Below are 20,576 nucleotides of genomic sequence, written 5' to 3' on the forward strand. Positions count from 1 at the left end.
GCCCACCACACCATCTCTTGGGCTGCTTAAGGCAAATTGCAAATTTACCAGGAGGAGTATGCTGTGGTTGAATGTATTCAGAAACTGGTCAAAATATAACGTAACTGGATTACTGTCAAAGTTGTCCAAATCTGCAGAGTTGCAAAGTTTTAGTCCTTAAAAAAAAAAAAAATTTCTTGCCATTTCTTTTTTTTCTTTTGTTTTTGTGAATTTAATAGCCAAGTTACCCACATAAATTCTTTTAAGGGTAGAACATTTCATTATGACTCATAAAATACATGTAGTTTTTTGTTTTTGTGGTTAGTTTTTTTTTCACCAGAGCACTGCTTATGGTGGTGATGGGACTGAACTGGGATTTTGGAGCCTCAGGCATGAGAGTCTCTTTGCATAACTATTATGCTATCTACCCGATTCCTTGCCATTTCTTCCCAATGGGTTATGACTTCATCTTAAAATGAGGGAGTCCTTTCCTATAAAGGGCAGCAGCAAAGAGATCCCCCCTACCCCCCCATCTCCCTTCTTCCTTTTAAACAGAGAAATTGAGAGGGAAGGGGGGATAGGGAATAGAGAGGAAGAGGGCAGGGGGTGGGCAAGATCTGCAGTACTATCTTCCGGAAGCTTCCCCCCCCCCCCCCCCCCCCCGCAGGAACTGAGGGCTTGAAACTGGGTCCTTATAAACATACGGTGTGTGCTCAAACAAGTGTGCCACTGTCCGGCCCTTTATTTAACATTCTAATTGTATCCTATCCATCAGGTATGGCAAAACGACAGCAAGTAGAGGTAAGTTGGTGGCAGGATCTATGAAAGGTTGGGTTCTTGTTGCTACCTACAAAGGTATTATCTAAGAAACAGAAAAGTTTCTTACATAGCATATTATGTGGGGTATACAAGGTTGAAAAGTGAGGTCTGTAGTGGTGACCCAGCTACAACTGAGGCTCCAAACACTGAGTGTAGCACAACCTCTGTATAAATGTGGAGTACAATACATACACACAATCACACATTAAATAGAAGACCTCTAAGGGGTTTTAACTGCAAAATTCTGCTCAATTAAATCAAGGCTCGCCTTTCCTGCTGTTTAAATCCTGTTTTATTAAGGGCTTTACGTATTTGTTAAGGGCTTTGTGTATTTGCTGGGTAATCTGGTACCGGATGGCAACAAAAGTAAGTGAAAAAGACAGTAATCCTTAGCAGATACTAAATTAAAGAATTTTCAGGGGAACGGGGGGGGGGGGGGGGGGGACACGACTGTGTGATGGCGCACTTGGTTGATTGCACATGTTGCAATGCACAAGGACCCAGGTTCAAGTCCCCAGTCTCCACCTGTAGGGGGATATCTTTGTAAGTGGTGAAGCAGTGTTGCAAAGCAGTGTTACAGGTCTCTCTCCCTTTCTGTCTCTGCCTTCCCTCTTGATTTGTCTCTGATAAAGACGATTAAAAAAATGAAAAATTAAAAAAAAAATTTTCTGGTAACTGGGGGAGCAATGGTGTGTAAAGGATTCACAATAAAAGAGACTACTTTTGGACTAGGTGGTGGAGCGCCAAGTAGAACACACACAGTGCTACTATGGCTCAGGTTTAAGCCCAAGGTCCGACCTGCAAGAGGGGAAGGAAACAGTGCTGCAGTTCTCTCTCTACCTCCCTTTTCCCTCTAGATTTAACTAAAAAATAAATAAAAATATTTTTTAAAGTTCTTTTTACTTATGTACCAGTGATCATTAAGCACCTAGCATATTACCGGTCAAAAGAGACCTAGTAATAGTGAGCAACTAACTACAGAGCTCCCATGAGCAACACAAAAGCCAAATGCTTTTCCAGAATTTATTATTTATTTTACTTCCCTGAAACTGATACCCAAAGCTGTCACTAATCCTTATGTGATTATGTGCCATCACAGAAAGTTACAAATGACAGTTGAAAACGGAAGTGGAAACAGAAATAATTTATATATACATAAACCACAAAACTAAGAGAACAAAAGGAGAAATCGTCAGACTTGGATACACAGTCATTTCAAACATTTGTATGACAGAAGCCACCAAGCCAAGTGCACAGGGAGAAAATACATCACACGTAATCAAATTTAGAATTAACATCTAGAATACAGAGAAACTACTAATCAATAAGAAAATGTGTCTCTGAATAGTTCACAAAGATATACACGTTCAGGGAGATGTAGCATTTCTCTTGTCATTCTTGTCACTCCTTGGGCTTCAGCACTCTGGGTCAGCTTTTTCAGACAGAGACAGAGACAGAGACAGAGACAGAGACAGAGACAAAGAGAAAGAGAAAGGAAGAGACAAAGCAGCACCAAAGCTTCTCCAATGCCATGGGGCTAAAACTGAGTTCTGTGCATGGCAAGGCAAGCAAGTCACCCAGGTGAGCTATCTTGCAGGCCCAGAATAATAATAATAATAAAATATATATGTATATATTAGGGATTTAGTATCAATCCTCCAAATTATAAAATAACAGGGGTATAATTCCACACCTTTCCCAACACCAGAGTTCTACATTCCCATTCCCTTCATGGAAACTGCACAGTTCTCCCGAGATCTCAGATATGGGCTGACTGTTATTTCTATTATCTATCTATATTTGCCCATTTTCTTTTTTTAAATTTATTAGTTACATAATATTGACTTAGAAAATTATAAATCACAGGGGTGTAATTCCTTACCATTCACACCAATGGAGTTCTGTATGCCCATTTCCTCCACTAGAAGCTATAGTAGTTCTCCCAAGGTTACAGATATGGATTGAATGAAAATATATGTATATATATGTGTGTGTAGTACCTTTCACCTCCCATGGTCTTGCCTTCCCTTCCCTTCCCTTTTTTTTTTTTTAATTCTTATTACTTATTTTCCCTTTCGTTGTCCTTTTTTTTTTTTTTTTAATTGTTGTTATAGTTGTTGATGTCGTTGGATAGGACAGAGAGAAATGGAGAGAGGAGAGGAAGACAGAGCGGGGAAGAGAGAGAAAGACACCTGCAGACCAGCTTCACCGCTTGTGAATCGACTCCCCAACAGGTGGGGAACTGGGGACTGAGAACCAGGATCCTTGTACATGTCCTTGCGCTTCGTGCCACATGCACTTAACCCACTGCGCTACCGCTCAACCCCCTTCTCTTCCCTTTCTAAGTCATACCTTTATCTCTTAGTACTTCTGAATGTTCTCCATTTTTTCCCTTTCTCCAAGTCCTGCTGGAGTTTAGAGTTTAGAGCCCTCTGGTCATCTTCCCCCTATAATTTTTGCCAGAATGGACCTAAATTCTTTTTGGGGTACAGAAGGTGGAAGTTCTGGCTTCTGTAATTTCTTCTCTGGTGAACATGGGCATTGGCAGGTTGATCCTTACCCCCAGCTTGTTTTTATCTTTTCTTATTGGGGTAGTTTGTCCATTTTTTCTTTTTATATTTATTTATTTATTTTCCCTTTTGTTGCCCTTGTTGTTTAACATTGTTGATGTTATTGATGTCATTGTTGTTGGATAGGACAGAGAGAAATGGAGAGAGGAGGGGAAGACAGAGAGGGGGAGAGAAAGATAAGACACCTGCAGACCTGCTTCACTGCCTGTAAAGCGACTTCCCTACAGGTGGGGAGTCGGGGACTTGAACCCGAATCCTTATGCCAGTCCTTACGTTTAAGCGCCACCTGCACTTAACCCACTGCACCACAGCCCAACTCCCTGCCCATTTTTTTATATGGTCCTGACTTTTTTTTTTCTTAACCAGAGTACTAATCAGCTCTGGCTTATGGTGGTGCAGGGGACTGAACCTGGGACTTCGGAGCCTCAGGCATGAGAGTCTGTTTGCATAACCATTATGCTGTCTATCCCCTATCCCCATTCTCTTCCTTTCTAAGTCACACCTACTACTTCGGAGTAGCTTTCTTTCTTCCTTCCTTCCTTCCTTCCTTTCTTTATTTTTTTCCCTATTCTTTCTCTGGGTTCCGATGGAATAGTAAGTAGTTCAAAGCCTTTTGGCTATCTCCTAACAATATTCCAGAATTTTTTAATAGCAAAAGAATTAATTTTATTTTAAAAAGTAACAAAAAATAAAAACACCTAAATACAAGTAAGTACCTATCATTAGGGAAGTCACTAAAAAAATTGCAGCAATTAAGTGAAATCTATAATGTAATGGCATAAATAGCTTCCCAAAATAGTGATTAAAAAACCAAGTCCGTAAAGTGCAATGACCGGCATGAGGATTCCGGTTTGAGCCCCCGGCTCCCCACCTGCAGGGGGGTCGTTCCACAGGCAGTGAAGCAGGTCTGCAGGTATATATCTTTCTCTTCCCCTCCTCTCTCCATTTCTCCCTGTCCTATCCAAGAACACTGACATCAATAACAACAATAACTACAACAATAAAACAACAAAGGCAACAAAAGAGAGTAAATATTTTTTTAAAAAAGCAAGTCACAGACTGTACTGTACAGAAAACCATATTTACATTTAAAAAAAAAAGGTAGAACAATTTACTGCTATTAAGGTATATGCATGGGAAAAGAACATGAAAAGTTAAGACTGAACAATAACTGTGGCGACAGGAAAATCTAGTAGAACTGTCCAAGATTTTCTTTTTTTTTGCCTCCAGGGTTATCACTAGGGTTCAAATCCACTGCTCCTGGAGGCTGTTTTCCCCTTTTGTTGCCCTTGTTTATTGTTGCTGTTATCATTATTGTTGTCAGTAGTATTGTTGTTGGATAGGACAGAGAAATCGAGAGAGGATTAAAAGAAAGGGGGAGAGAAAGAGACACCTGTAGACATGCTTCACTGCTTGTGAAGTAACTCCCCTGCAGGTGGGGAGCTGGGGGCTTGAACTGGGATCCTTAGGTTGGTCCTTGCACTTTGCGCCATGTACGCTTATCCCGATGCGCCACCGCCTGTCACCCTCACCTTGATTTTTTAAAAAATATTTCTTTTTTGTTACCCTTGTTGCTTCCATTTTTGTTGTAGTTATTATTGTTGTTGTTGTCATTGTTGGATAGGACAGAGAGAAATGGAGAGAGGAGGGGAAGACAGAGAGGAGGAGAGAAAGACAGACACCTGCAGACCTGCTTCACCGCCTGTGAAGCGACTCCCCTGCAGGTGGGGAGCTGGGGAACAGGGGGCTTGAGCCCTCACCTTGATTTTTATATACTTAGAATTAGAAAAGTATTACTTTTCCCAGTGAATATAAATTCAGAATCATTTAAAAGATAAGTTGAAAACTTAGAAATTAAAAACATTAAGACTTTTAAATTTACTTAACACTAAAAATAAAAATTTAAAACATTGAAATTATGAATACACATCTGCATTTCCATCATGATTTCTTTTTTAAACATTTTATGTACTTATTCATGAAGAAGACAGGCAGGGGAGAGAGAGATAAAAAGTAGACAGCACTCTGGTACATGGGCTGCTGGAGACTGAACTTAGGACCTCACATTCGAGTCCAATGCTATTATCTACTGTGCCACCTCCTGGACCACTCACTATCATGATTCTTCAATTAACAAAAACTTCAAATATGGGCTGGGAAGATATAGCACAATGGTTATACAAAAGACTTTCATGCTTAAGGATTCAAAGTCCCAAGTTCAGTCTCCAGCACCAACATAAGCCAGAGCTGAGCAGTCTCTCTGTCTCTCTGTCTCTAGGTCTCTCTCTCATCCATTAAGATAAATATCGTTAAAAACTTCAAATCCCAGATGTTTTATATAAAAATAATATTTTTATTTAAGCTTTGCCTGATTTTTCCAATATTGAGGAAATTTTAAAACACAAAAGATCAAGTGTGATTACCATTTATGCTAATTTCTTGAATTGTATACTTAAAGAGTCTGTGCACCGTGAAACTAAAATATTTTCAAAAGACAGAAAAGGTAACAAAGCAACATCAACACTAAAACTGTCTTAAAAGCATTTCACACTTTTGGTCTAAAAGAAAATGTCATGTGAAACAAACAACAGATACCCTTAACAACAAGTCAATGAATCCATCGAGGACATCTAGTTAAATAAGCACAGAAACCCAAGTTGCCTCATCTTGACCCCTAAGCCATCGTTTTAGTAAGAACACTAGAAGAAGTAAGAAGATAAAAAACAATTCAAGCCCCTGGTCTCCACTTGTAGGGGGAGAGCTTCATGAGTGGTGAAGCAGGTCTGCAGGTGACTCCCTCTCTATCTCCCCGTCCCTCTTGATTAATAAAGATAATAAAGATTTTTTTTAAAAAGTATGATAATATCTCAAAACAGTAGCATTCCCCATGTAAACTGACAATGTTTTGCTACATTTTCACTCAGGGTGCAGCAGTCTTTAAAACGTCTATAAATTAGTCTGAATAATGACTTGGAAAACAGCATATATACCAACTTAACATAGATTTTCAGCCAACTGCAAATTAAAGCTCATCAAACAAGAAAGCAAGCCCTTAACACTTTTTTTCCCTTTATTGGGGGGATTAATGGTTTATAGGCGACAGTAAAATACAGTAGTTGGTACAGATGTAGCATTTCTCAGTTTTCCACAGAACAATCTAAACCCCCATCTACCTGAACACCCCCCACACACATACCTCCTTGTTGGTATGCTTCTAAATTCTGCTTTTAAGACCCCTTCTGTTACATTGCTTGAGGCTGTGGTCTATTTACATAATCACTGTTTTACCTGGGTCCAGCCCTGCCTGCAGGATTATTGGTTTAATCCCCACTGGTTAGATGGAAGCTTTCTATGTTCTGCTCGCACTTTTTTTGCTCCACCCCCTCTCCTAGTCATTTCCTTTCCCTTGTCACTTCCGGTGAAGAGATGCATAAAAGGCAATGTATCTGATTAATAAACGAGATACTGCTTCCCAGCTCAGCCATGAGTCCCTGGTCTTATGTCTCCCGAAGCTAGACCGGCAAATGGCGCCTGAACAGGGGCTGGCACCACCTGCCCCAGAATCTTTTACTTTGGTGCAATATATCAAATCCAGTCCAATTTCTGCTTTGTTATCACCACTTTTTCCTAGCAATTATTAAGGAAAATACAAGTATCAATCATCATTAATTAGTGAAAGTAAGGAAAATGAAAGAATGCTGCAGACACTTGTTTGTTTTTTAATGACCTTTAAGAAATGCCTGTCAACCAGACTTCCCTGGGCAGACAACCCCACCAATGTGTCCTGTAGCCCCGCTTCCCCAGAGCCCTGCCCCACTAGGGAAAGAGAGAGACAGGCTGGGAGTATGGATCAACTTACCAACAACCATGTTCAGCAGGGAAGCAATTACAGAAGCCAGACCTTCCACCTTCTGCAACCCATCATGACCCTGGGTCCATGCTCCCAGAGGGATAAAGAATAGGAAAGCTATCGGGAGGGGATGGGATAAAGAGTTCTGGTGGTGGGAATTGTGTGGAGCTGTACCCCTATTATCCTATGGGTTTTGTCAGTGTTTCCTTTTTATAAATAAAAATAATAATAAAAAGAAATACCCCAGCCATATATAGTATATAGTCAATGTAGAACTAGTAAGCAATTTAAAAAAGATGACATTGTATCACTTAGGACAAAGTAGGTAGATCTGGAGCTGATGATGCTAAGTGAAGTAAAGAAGCAAAACACGACTGTTTTTTGCTCATATGTGTAATATAGACACCTGGGGGAAAAAAAAACATGCAGGGCTGGGGAGACAGCAAGATATTCATGCTTGAGGATCAGAGGTCCCAGGTTCAAGCCCCAGTACCACCATAAGCCAGAGCTGAAAGTGTTCTGATGTTTCTCTATCTCTCTCCAAAATAAAATAAAATAAAATAAAATAAATTTTTTTTTAAAAAAAGAAAATGAACTTGAAAAATAAATAGTAACCAAACTGTCCCTCAAACTTTATGAGGTCATATGGGGAGGGGGGAGCATAGGCCTTTGGGGGTAGGTAGTGTGGGTGGTGGATCATATATACACATATGCAGATATGATAAGATGCCCCTAAAATCTTATAAAATCAGTTTAATGACTACTAAAAATTAAAATAATATTTTTAAATATTTATTTACTCCCTTTTGTTGCCCTTGTTTTATTGTTGCTGTTATTGACATCGTTGTTGTTGGATAGGACAGAGAGAAATGGATAGAGGAGAAGACAGAGAGGGGGAGAGAAAGACACCTGCAGACCTGCTTCACTGCCTGTGAAGAGACTCACCTGAAGGTGGGGAGCCAGAGGCTGCAACTGGGATCCTTAAGCCAGTCCTTGTGCTTTGCATCACATGCGCTTAACCCGTTGCGCTACTGCTTGAATCCTTAAAATAATATTTTTTAAATGAAGCTGACGTGGTTGGTAGTGCACTCATGCTACAATGTGCAAGGACAGAATTCGAACCATGAGCCATCATCACATGGAATCATTGGGGGGGGGGCTTCACGAGCAGTGGGGTAGCTGTGGTATGTCTCCTCTGCTTATCTCCCCTGCTATGCCTTCCTCTTTCTTTTACCATGGGGGCTGAGGGGCTACCAAGACTGGTGAAGTCACGCAGACACTGAGTCCCACCAATGATCTTGGTGGCAACAAATAAACAGGATTTATAAAACCTGCCTCATCTTTAGTCTTGACCATTCTAGCTTGCTTATGGAAAATGAACACATCTCCCCCACAAATCAGATTACTATTCAACTCCTTAAATATAGGGAGTCAGGCGGTAGCACAGCGGGTTAAGCGCATGTGGCGCAAAACACAAGGACTGGTTAGGATCCTGGTTCAAGCTCCCGACTCCCAACCTGCAGGGGAGTCGCTTCACAGACAGTGAAGCAGGTCTGTAGTTGTCTCTCTTCCTCTCTATCTCCCCCTTCTCTCTCAATTTCTGTCTCTAACCAATAACAACAACAACAACAACAAACTTCTTAAATATGACAAATTAACCTAGCCTAGGAGATCAAAGTATTCAGAAAAGTGATCTGAATTTTGAGTCTGAAGAAGGAATGCATTCACAACTAATGAAAGATGAATGTATGCTGATTCTTAAAAAATGCACTGACCTTGAAAAAGAGAACTTTCTCCTGTACCCTATTAAGCACGTAACTTCTGAGTTCTTTTCCCCCCTTAATTGCCACCAGGGTGATGCCATGCTTGCACTAAGGAACCACTGCTCCCAGTGGCCATCCCCCCCCCCTTTTTTATTTTATTTTGACAGGACTGAAACTGAGAGGGAAAGAGGAACAATGACACCTGCAGACCTGCTTTACTGTTTGAAGTGTTCCCTCAGCAGGTGAGGAACAGGGCCTTGAACCTGGGTCCTTTCATGCATAGTGATATGTGTACTTAGCTGGGTGCACCACCACCAGGCTCCCCTTTCTAAATTCCTGCACCAATCAAAAAAAAATTGTTTTTTCTTTTACTTTATCTAGTTTTAGTGAAAGAGATACACAGAGAGGAAGATACAGGGAGAGAGAGATCACAACACTGCTCAGCTCTGGCTTATTGTGGTGCTGGGGATTGATTCTGGAACCTCAGAGCCTTGGGCATGAAAATCTAGGGACTTCACATAAGTAGGAGTATAAAATCTCCACAGCAACCATAGCAAAAGGCCCATACTTGATTTTTAAAACTAATTAATGGGGCACAGTGGAGATAGTATAAAAGACTCTCAATCCCTCTTCTCCACCCTGTAAACCAGAGCTGAGCAGTGAGTGCTATGGTTTAAAAAAAAAAAAAAAATTCCTAGAATCAGCTAGGGTAGTGGTCCAGGAGCTGGCAAAGCGGATAAAGCATTAGACTCTCAATCCTCAGCAGCACATGTACCAGAGTGATGTCTGGTTTTTTCTCTCTCCTCCTATCATTCTCATAAATAAACAACTTAAATATTAAAATAAATAAAAATATTTATTAAAAAGAAAAGCTAGGGTAGAGACATGGGTTAAGTAAGCAGTGGATCTTCAAGTACAAGGTTCCGAATCTGATCCATGGCGTTGCATATGAGGCTTTAATATTCATATTCTCTCTCTCAAAAATAAATAAATCTATCTTTAGGCCAGAACCTAAAGATCTTTGACTATGTAATTTTACAAAATCTTTGTATTAATATTAAATACTAATGTACCTCAACATGACTAAAAAAGTGTACATCTTCAGTATTACTTAATAAAATTAATTTCCTGATATATCAATTATTTATTGGATTAGGCTCAGAAAAAGTCTTAGGCCTAATGTTTATTTATTTTTAAAGATTTTATTTATTAATGAGAAAGACAGGAGGAGAGAAAAAGAGCCAGATATCACTCTGGTACATGTGCTGCCAGGGATTGAACTCAGGACTGTATGGTTGAGATTCTAGTTCTTTAGCCACTGCGCCACCTCCCGGACCACCTAATGTCTATATTTTATGATTTACCAGTTTTATAATTATAGGTCATCTTAATGGTATTTTTACTATTTTTCAATGTGTAGCATGTCCTCTGAGAAAGGCATTATCCTCACAGAAAGTATTACCAGAAGTGTACTATAAGAAAAATGTGAAAAGAAAGAAAGAGTGGTCCGCAAGATGGTGCAGTGAATAAAAGCACTGTATTCTCAAGCATGAGGTCCTGAGTTCGATCCCTGACAGCACATGTACCAGAGTGATGTCTGGTTCTTTCTCTCTCCTATCTTTCTCATCAATCAATCAATCAAATAATACTCAAAAGAAAGGAAGAAAAGGAAGGGAAGGGAAGGGAAGGGAAGGGAAGGGAAGGGAAGGGAAGGGAAGGGAAGGGAAGGGAAGGGAAGAAGAAAGAGAAATGTATATGGATTTGGGGAGACCACATAATGGTTCTGTAAAACAACTTTCACAGCTGAGGCTCCAGGTTCAATCCCCAGCACCAACTACCACTAAGCCAGTTGAGCAGTGCCCAACCTATCTGATGTTATGAAAACTTACTGTGTAGCATATAAAATCCATTCTAGAATGTGCCTAACTCTATAGTATCTTTTCCCTAAGAAAGCTTTCTTACGTTATGTAAGCAGCTACAAAACAATTCATCTTCCCATAGCTAGTGGTTTCACTCATGTGGTCACCAGGAGACTGTGTTGCTTAGCAAAACAGCAACCGTGACTGTGCACTCTTTCAGATAACAACATTTTATCCCATCCCTTCTCTTTCTCCTTTTCAAATACTCATAGCACGATGTGAGCATTAATAAGTTTACACTAGATGGACCTTTGGAGCTAAACTGTTTAAGGAAAAAAAAAAATCAAGGTATTTCAGGAAAGCAAATTTTTGTTGTTGTTTACTTAAGAATAAAGCTGTCTTTAAATGCTAAGTTCTGCTTCATAAACAAGGTCAATCTCAAACTATAAGGATTCATAAGAGTGAGGCCCTAAAGTTAGGATTTCTAGCTGATTACTCCCTTTGCTCAGCAAAACCTCAGGGACTGTTTGGAAACTATGTTCGTGGGGAAAAATGAATGTCCAAGTGCTTTTTAAAAAAATAACCTCATGAAATAACTATTACTTTGGCAGTTATGTATTGAACTAAATTGGGAAATGCCATTCACAGTTATTATTTATCAATTAGAGGTGGAAGAGGGAGAATTCTGTTTTCCAGAAGTGAGATAACACGCTGTGGTAGGAAGTCATGGGACAGGAATTCTGGTTTTAGTTCTGACTTTCCAGATGGAGAAGAACTGCAGATGTTAACAAATTTATAAAGGAATTTATAAGACTGTTGTGACCTCTAACCATCTCCAATAGAAGGGAGAGTTTCTTTGTATATTTGGCAGTAGCACCACATGAACTACTAAGCAACATAATAATAATTTTAATTAAGTTTTGGTTGCCAAAACATTAAATATATACATTGAACTAAATTTAAAGATTGGTCATATTTAACCCATAAATCTGGTTAAGTGGCAGGTAGGCAGTAAAAATTTTATATACTTTTTTCACATAGCCAGGGCTTCAACATGCCCCCCCTTCTCTTTTTGGGGGGGCTTCACCCTACCTGGCCAGAGACAGAGACAAAAAGACAAAGAGACACCACAAAACCAAATCCTCCTTCACTGTGGTAGGGGCCTGGCTTTTGTACATGACAAAGCAAGCACACTATCCAATGAGTTCTCTTGCTAGTCCTAGGACACACTTTAGATGAAGAATGGGGAGATGGCCGGAGGGCTGCGGAGAGGGGACAGGAGGGCTCACTTCGTGTTCAGCTGCCTTGATCTTTAGTTGTGAGAGAATCAACATCAAGTCCTACCTTTCAGATAGGTCACGTTCTTTACCCAGCTGGCAGTCCCCTCTTCCTGTCATCAGAGGGGCTTCGCTATGCAGATAAACAGGGGCAGAGGGAAGACACACAGCCAAGACTTGAGACGCTTGCCCCCAGTGCAGTAGAGGGTCAGGTTAGAACCCAGGTTATACTGGGTCCATACTCCCAGAAGGTTAAAGAATAGGAAAGCTATCAGGGGAGGGGATGGGATACAAAGTTCTAGTGGTGGGAATTGTGCTAAGTTGTACCCCTCTTATACTATGGTTTTGTCAATGTTTCCTTTTTATAAATAAATTTTTAAAAAAGAACCCGGGTTATGGGCATGGCAAAGCAGGTGCCCTCCAGGTAAACTACCCTGCCAGTACAACATTTCTGATATGGTAGTTCTGGTGACTACAACCTCATACATGCTGTTTCTGGCATCTCAGATGGAAGTAAAAACACAAAAGAAAAAGCCTTTTTAAGCTATGAGAAATAAGTCTAATCCCTTTGGCTTCTAGAGAATAAATCTGTTTTCCGGCAAGTTTTCACTGGCTAGAACATACATGGCAGCTTCCTTTAATCTGTGCAACTTTACAGGGGGATTATTTATAATCCCGCCTTTCAAATTTATGACTCTCCCTGAGGGTGTCAGTCATCAAACAATACCTTTTCTGTGCCTAGTAAATATTTACTATGAATAAATATTTATTAGAGCTGAGCCAATATAAGCTAATTCTTATGACCCCGTTACCCATAAATTCCCTACACAGTTAAGTATTTAATAAGTGATTTAGAACAACAGTTTCTGTTTTGAAATTACAGGAACATAATGAATGGGGGGTGGTGGACATGAGCTTTACGGTACCCTTGCTAGTGATACAAGCCTGATTAATAAGAATGATAGAAACACATCTCCTGGTCTTTGTGAGTTTCCACCACCAGGGCATACCATAGCCAGGGCCAGAAAGGGCAGATAGGTGATGGTACAGCCCATCAACCTCATCTTCAGATACTTGCAAAATAGATCTTGGATTCAAGTATGGCTTTATGAGCAGGTGAATATGCGGATAGAGGGCTGCATCATTGATTTTGACGAATATATGAACCTCATATTAGATGACGTAGAAAACATTCATTCCAAAACAAAATCAAGAAAGCAGCTGGGTCGGATCATGTTAAAAGGAGATAATATCACTCTGCTGCAAAGTGTCTCCAACTAGAAATGATGGATGAAGTGAGAAATGGTTGAGAAAGCAGTGCATTCACTTCTGGTTTTTTTTTTTCATGTGTGTTGTAGGGCATGTGCTTCTAAAACGTTTGCTCATATTGTTTTGATTACCCTATTATTAACCAGATGACAATAAATGCTGTGGGGATGTTTTTTATTTAAAAAAAAAGGAGGAGGAGGAGAAGGAGGAGGAGGAGAAAGAAATGCATCTCCTGGGGCTGGGTGGTGGCGCGCCTGGCCGAGTGCACATGCTACAACGGGCAAGGACCCCGGTTCGAGCCCCTGGTCCCCACCTGCAGGGAGAAAACTCTACGAGTGGTGAAGCAGTGCTGCAGATGTCTCTGTCTCTCTCCCTCTCTATCACCCCCTTCCGTCTTGATTTCTGGCTGCTTCTATCCAATAAATAAATAAGAGATAATAGAGACAGAGAAACCTGCAGCCCTGCTTCACCACTCATGAAGCTTTCCCCCTGCAGGTGGGGACCAAGGGCTTGAACCTGGGTCCTTGTGCACTGTAGTATGTGCACTTGGCCAGGTGCGCCACCACCCGCGCGATCCCTAGCATACAATTTAAATATATTTTCTTCCGGTTTCCTCACTGACCCTCTTTAACTCTAGTCACTCCACACAAAGGTGAAAACTGCTACTCTGTCATATGCAAGCCATCCTCTCTGATACTGTTTGCATCAACTTCATTCTATCATAAGATGCGCTCTTTGCACACAGAAGCCTATATATACACAGGCTTTATCATTTGCAGCAACTAAGACAATGCTTTATTTGTAACTATAAGCATACCTAACCCAAATAGGTGTGACTAATTCACTAAATATAAAAGCCGATGGTTGAAAAACATTCACTGAACAGATGACTAACTGCCAAGTGGTGGCATATCTAACCATGGCTTTACTATTGCATTCTTGGAGGATTATGTTTTTACTAGTCACATGAAGTGATAAAGCTGCCACTGCTATTTTAAGAAAATATTCTGGGTGAGGGGCATAGCATAGTGGTTGTGCAAAAGCAAACAAACAAACAAATAAACCCTTTCATGCCTAAGGTACTAGAGATCCCAGGTTCAATTCCCAGCTCTTCCACAAATCAGAGCTGAGCAGCTCTCTGGCTAAAAAAATAAGAGAACAGAGAAATCGAGGTGCAAGGGAGACAGACAGACGACTGCAGCGCTGCATCACTGCCCATGAAGCACCCCCCCAAGCCCCCAGAGGTGGGGACCAGGGGATGAACCTGGGCCCTCACGCCTTATGCGTGCCCAACTGGGTGTGCCAACACCTGGCCCCTAAAGAAAGTAATCTTTAAAAATGTAATAGACAGATTAAAATAGAGAAAATATTCATTTGAAAGTATATATAGTTCAGAACAAGCAGATTTTTCACTTCAGTAATCAAAAAACAAAGTATTTCTGATTCTCCCATTGTCAATCATGTATTATAATGAGATAAGAATGGGGTATAGGTCCACCTACCAACATCTGTGTCCAGTGAAGAAGCAAATACAGAAGTTGGGGCTGGGCGGTGGCACACCAGGTTAAGCGACACAGCGTAAAGCATTGTGCTTTGCACTGGCACAAGGATCCTGGTTGGAGCCCCCAGCTCCCCAATGCATGGGGGTCGCTTCACAAGTGGTAAAGCAGGTCTGCAGGTGTCTTTTTTTTCTTTTATTTATTACCTTTTGTTGCCCTTGTTGTTTTATTATTCAGGTTCAACCTGACGCTGTTGACTGGCTACGGAAGAAGGGCAAACGCTAGAAGAAGTTACTGATGTCGTCGTTGTTGGATAGGACAGACAGAAATGGAGAGAGGAGGGGAAGACAGAGAGGGAGAGAGAAAGATAGACACCTGCAGACCAATGGTCCTTATGCCGGTCCTTGCGCTTTGCGTGCGCCACTTGTGCTTAACGCGCTGTGCTACCACCAGACTCCCAGGTCTCTATCTTTCTCTCCCCCTTTCTATCTTCTCATCCTCTCAATTTCTCTGTCCTATACAACAAATGGTAAAAATGGCAGCCAGGAGCAGAGGATTTGTAGTGCAGGCACTGAGCCTGTTTAAAACACACACACACACACACACACACACACACACACACACACACACACACACACACACACACACACACACACGAATTGTGGTCCATACTCCCAGAGGGGTAAACAATAGGGAAGTTTCCAATGGAGGAAATGGGACACAGAACTCTGGTGGTGGGAACTCTATGGAATTACACCCCCTATTATCTTAGTCTTAATTTAATAATAAATAAATATTAACAAAAAAAAAAGAAAAAAGATAAGCACCTTTTAAAAAAGTCATTCAGCTGTGGTTTACTTTTTTTTTTTTTTAAACCAAAGTACTGGCTTATGGTGGTGTGGAGGATTGAACCTGGGACCTTGGAGCCTTGGGCATGAGTCTGTTTGCATAACCATTATGCTACCTACCTCTGCCCTAATTACAGATTTTATACAACAGAAACTCATTTTTACTTGACAGGACAGAGAAATTGAGAGGTAAGGAGAGATAAAGACACCTGCAGACCTGCTTCACAGCTCATACTTCTTGGCAAAAGATTAAGGATTTACTTTTATGTCTGCTGCTGGATCACTAGGTGTCACTTTCCCAAGTTTAACATACACACACACACACACACCCTGTTGCAAGCTCCCAGTGCTGACCTGGGGGGAGGAGGCCTCACAAGTAGTGTAACAGTGCTGTAGGCATCTCCCCCCCTTCCCTCTCAATTTCTGTCTCTATTCTAAATAAATAAAAATGGAAGGGAGGGACAGTGGGTGCTGGGGAAACAGCATAATGGTTATGCAAATGACTTTCATGCTTGAGGCTCTGAATTCCCAGGTTCTATCCCCAGCACCACCATAAACCACAACTGAGCAGTGTTGGGGGGAAGGGGGAGAAGACATAAAAGAAAATTAAATTCATGTAAGCAGTAAGTCTATAATCTCTATAGAGGTTTTTCGCTTGAATATAATAATGGAAGGAGGTAGTCTGCTCAGGGATATATGAACCTCAACCCAGAAGAATTCAAACCAAGCCACTTTGAAGATCTACTTAACTCACAAAAATGAGTGATAACCCTGGAGCACTGCCTTAGCATATAGGTGCAAAGAATCAAGCCAGGAGACCTGAGCCCTGAAGTGAAGCCTACCTCTCTGCATCTCAAACTAAATCACCTGCAAGCTTTTTCTTTTCTTTTCATCTTTTTTAAAATAATGTTTATTTACTGTAAAATTTTATTTATTTATTGGCTAGAGACAGCCAAAAATTGAGAGGGGTGATAGAGAGGGAGACACCTGCAACACTGCTTCACCACTAGCAAAGCTTTCCCCCTGCAGGTGGGGGCGGGCAGGCAGGCGGGCAGACACACACACCACCTCGAACCGGGATCCTTGTGCACTATAACATGTGGGCTCAAGCAGGTGTGCCACCACCCTGCCTCTCTTTTCTTTTTATTTATGTATTTATTTATTTAGCCTCTCTTTTCATCTGCTAACCAGAGCACTGCTCAGCCTGGGGGTATGGTGGTGTGGGAGACTGAATCTGGAACCCGGAGCCTCAGGACTGAGTCTTTTTGCATAACCATTATCTCCTCTGCCTGCAAGTTAACTCTGATACAGTTTACAGGCCTCTTTATGTGCATCTAGGTTATCTCACTAAAACTTTTACAACTGGAGCTTAAAAAAAAAAAGTATGGTCCAGAAGGTGGTGCAGTGGATAAAGCATTGGACTCTCAAGCATGAGGTCCTGAGGTCAATCCCCGGCAGCATCTTTCTCTCTCCTACCTTCCTCATTAATAAATAAATATATATACAAGATATATATATATATTAAAAGGTAGTTTAAACAACTCCCTGGTACAAACTGCTATTCTTCATTTATATAAAGTGTCCATTCTTTCACAGAAATAAGGGTACAGGGATTGGGTAGGCAGTTGTGCCTACTTTGCCAGATGCAGGGCCCAGACTGCAGCACTCTGTGCACCTCACCGGAGTACTAAGGCACTGTGGGAAGTGTCAGCACTATTGTGTTTGTTTTGTTTTACCAATAGACCTTTAGTACCTCAAGCATAACTATTAGGCAGTCTCTCCAGCCTGTGCTGTGTCTTTCTGAATCTATAATAAATAAATAAATAATAAATAAATAAATAAATAAATAAATAAAGGGGGGCCACAGTAGCACAGTTTAAGCACAGAAGTGAAAGGACTGGGAGTAAGGATCCTGATTCGAGCCCCTGGCTCCCTCCTGCAGGGGGGTCGATTCACAGGTGTTGAAGTAGGTCTGCAGGTGTCTTTCTCTCCCTCCCTCGATTTCTCTCTGTCCTATCCAACAACAACAATAACAATAACAATGATAAACAACAAGGGCAACAAAAGAGAAACAATAGTCTCCAGGAGCAGTAGATTTGTAGTGCAGGCACTTAGTTAGCCCCAACAATAAGCCTGAAGGCAAAAAAAAAAAGTCTTCCTTGAGCATTGAAATCACATGTGGTAAGGGTCCAGTGTGCCAAAGAGACATACAAAGGAAGATCCTTAGTTTTAGAGTCATATGCAGGGGCCAAGTAGTGGTGCCCTGGGTTGAGTGCATGTTACAATCTGGAAGGACCTAGGTTTAAACCCCCCTACACACACACACACAAAACTTTGTGAGTAGTGAAGCGGGTGTGCTGGTGTCTGTCTCTCTCCCTTTCTATTCCCCTCCTAATCTGTCTCTATCCAATAAATAAATGAGTAAAATATTAAAATAAAAAGGAAAGTGGGAAGAGTACATAAATATTTCATTGTGTAAGGCTAAAGGGTGGGTGAGAAATTGGTATTAGGTGGGTGAGGGAGTTTATTGTCTGTTTGCACTATATCAACAGAATATCTAAATTAAAGCTACTTAAAATTTGGAGGGGTATGAAGACAGCATAATGGAAGTGGAAAGACTTTCATGCCTCAGGCTCCAATGTTCCAGGTTCAATCCCCAGCACCTCCATAAGTCATAGCTGAGCAGTGCTCTGGTCTTTTTCTCTGTATCTTTCCCTATCTCTCTCTTTCATTAAAAGTAAAATGTTTTTTTAAATAATAAAAAAGGTAATATAAAATTCTATTACTTGCAAGTGTTTTATTTCTCCATTGCTTTCTGACATATATATATATTCTGTCTGATTATCACTCCCCCTAGGTTTTTTGACGGTAGAGAAAGAAGTGTAAACTAGGTCAGGCTCTATAGATAGCATAATGATGATGTAAAGAGATTTGCATGCCTGAAGCTTAAAAGTCACAGGTTCAACCCCCATACCACCATAAACCAGAGCTGAGCAGTGCTGTAGTTAAAAAAAACAAAACAAAAAAACATATATATGTGTGTATGTGTGTGTGTGTGTGTGTGTGTATGTATGTATGTATGTATAGTCACCTTTGTATTTACTGAAGCTTCTGACCTGGTGTATTAAACATAACAATGAGTTGCTGTTTTATTTTTTATTTTTATTTATTTAATGTAGGAGACAAGCAATGAGCACTTGTGAAATGTCTGGCATTTAATATTAATTAACTTACCCAAGAATTCACATATATTAACTTCTTTGATCCCCTACAAGTACATTTGATCCCCTCAAGTACATTACAACTACTGAAATCGAAGTAGAGAGAAGAAACTGCCCATGGTCCCACAGCTACGAAGTGATAATAAAGCTTAAAGAATAGCTAACATTAATTGAATCCCTGGGGGAGAGGGCTTTCTAATTATCTCACAACCCTACAAAGTAGGTAGTAGTAGCTGTGGTTTACAGACAGGGAAACTGAGGCTGACAAAGTTTCAAGATTCCATGAGGGCAGGTGTATGACAGTAGTGGTTAACACTAGGGACTCCAAATGCTCTTTTCACTGATTAAATTCAACGCCACAGTGAGCGCTACTAAACAGCCGAGTTACCACAAGTTACTGTTGTCTACTGTGATACTGCAGATAGTGACTTTGCTTCTGTCCATCCCTTAAACTATACACTGAATTTTTAAATTCAGACTTGAGAAGTCACCAATGAAAGTAACACCTAATATCAGGAAAGATTTGCTTCTGTAACTGTGCGGCATGCTGATTAAAAACAAGTTTAACTATATATACACAAAGATATTTATGAGATCAAAAGTTCCAGTGATACACTGTAAATATTGCTACAGTAGACAATTTTCTCAGTGGGAGGAAAGCAAAAAGAATTTCTAGTGAGGCTAATTTAACATATATACATGATATTATAAAGTCCCCCAAACAAAACCCAATTGGTTTTAATATGAGACAAAGCTATATATATGAAGAAAGAAAATTCCCATTATTTAGAAATAAAAAGGAAGGTGTCATTCACTGGATTAGACAGCTAAATTTCCTAAGGATTCAGAAGAGACAAAGTTTCAACTTTCAGAAGAAGTGATCTTTTCACATTTTTCTGTCAATTTGTATTAAAAATTCTTTCTTTCTAGATATATAACTAAGAAAAAAAAATTAGAGATCTAACTTTTTACTGCTCCCTAGAATGTAGAATCTAGTGCCCTGCTTCAATATCTAAATATTCAAATATTAAGTTTGAAAAACTTCTCTCGGAATTGCTAAATATCACACTCTTATTAATAAAAATTAAAATTATCCTTTATTGAAGGATACATCGAAAACTTGTAGCTTCAGAAAGGAAGAGTCCTTGTCTACCATTTTACTTGAAAACTATTTTTCCCCAATTCTCATGGAAAACTCTACTGCAGCTTATTTCAGCTTCTCATCAGAGAAATACTATTAACATAGTCTTTTAAAGATCTGCAATACAGCAAAGTAGATTTCTGGATAAGTGACTTGGATACAGAAAAAGGCAATGCCGTTATTAGCAGTCAGTATTTATTGCTAGCAAGATATTTTTTTTATGTCTCAATTGCAACTCTTATCACTGTGAAAGGTATTTTCAAAACAAGTAATCTGGTCATCTTTTGCATCACCCCAGATGACCGTTTTTGGTTTTACTTTTACATCAGGAAATGAGCAGTAAGTATAAACGACTTCCTCCACCTGCAATCTAAAGAGCACATTTTATACTAAATCTTTAGTAGGCAGACCTGAGGCTTAAACGAAATTTTTTACTTAAAGGATGACAAACTTAAAAGGTCATCTTTCACCTCCTTTGAAA

General features: G+C 40.2%; 2 protein-coding genes and 1 pseudogene across 7 annotated transcripts in view; 2 read left to right on the forward strand and 1 right to left on the reverse strand.

The window, feature by feature from the left end:
- METTL21A (methyltransferase 21A, HSPA lysine) overlaps window positions 1-20,576 on the forward strand; it is a 131,379-nt gene that overhangs the window by 71,110 nt on the left and 39,693 nt on the right. The window lies entirely within an intron of this gene.
- Window positions 1-20,576, reverse strand: part of CREB1 (cAMP responsive element binding protein 1) — a 65,572-nt gene that overhangs the window by 43,441 nt on the left and 1,555 nt on the right. The gene's annotated exons all lie outside the window — the stretch shown is intronic.
- LOC107522353 (small nuclear ribonucleoprotein E-like) lies at window positions 13,012-13,561 on the forward strand (annotated as a pseudogene).

The sequence above is a fragment of the Erinaceus europaeus genome, chromosome 7 (assembly GCF_950295315.1).
Source record: "Erinaceus europaeus chromosome 7, mEriEur2.1, whole genome shotgun sequence".
Classification (NCBI taxonomy): domain Eukaryota; kingdom Metazoa; phylum Chordata; class Mammalia; order Eulipotyphla; family Erinaceidae; genus Erinaceus; species Erinaceus europaeus.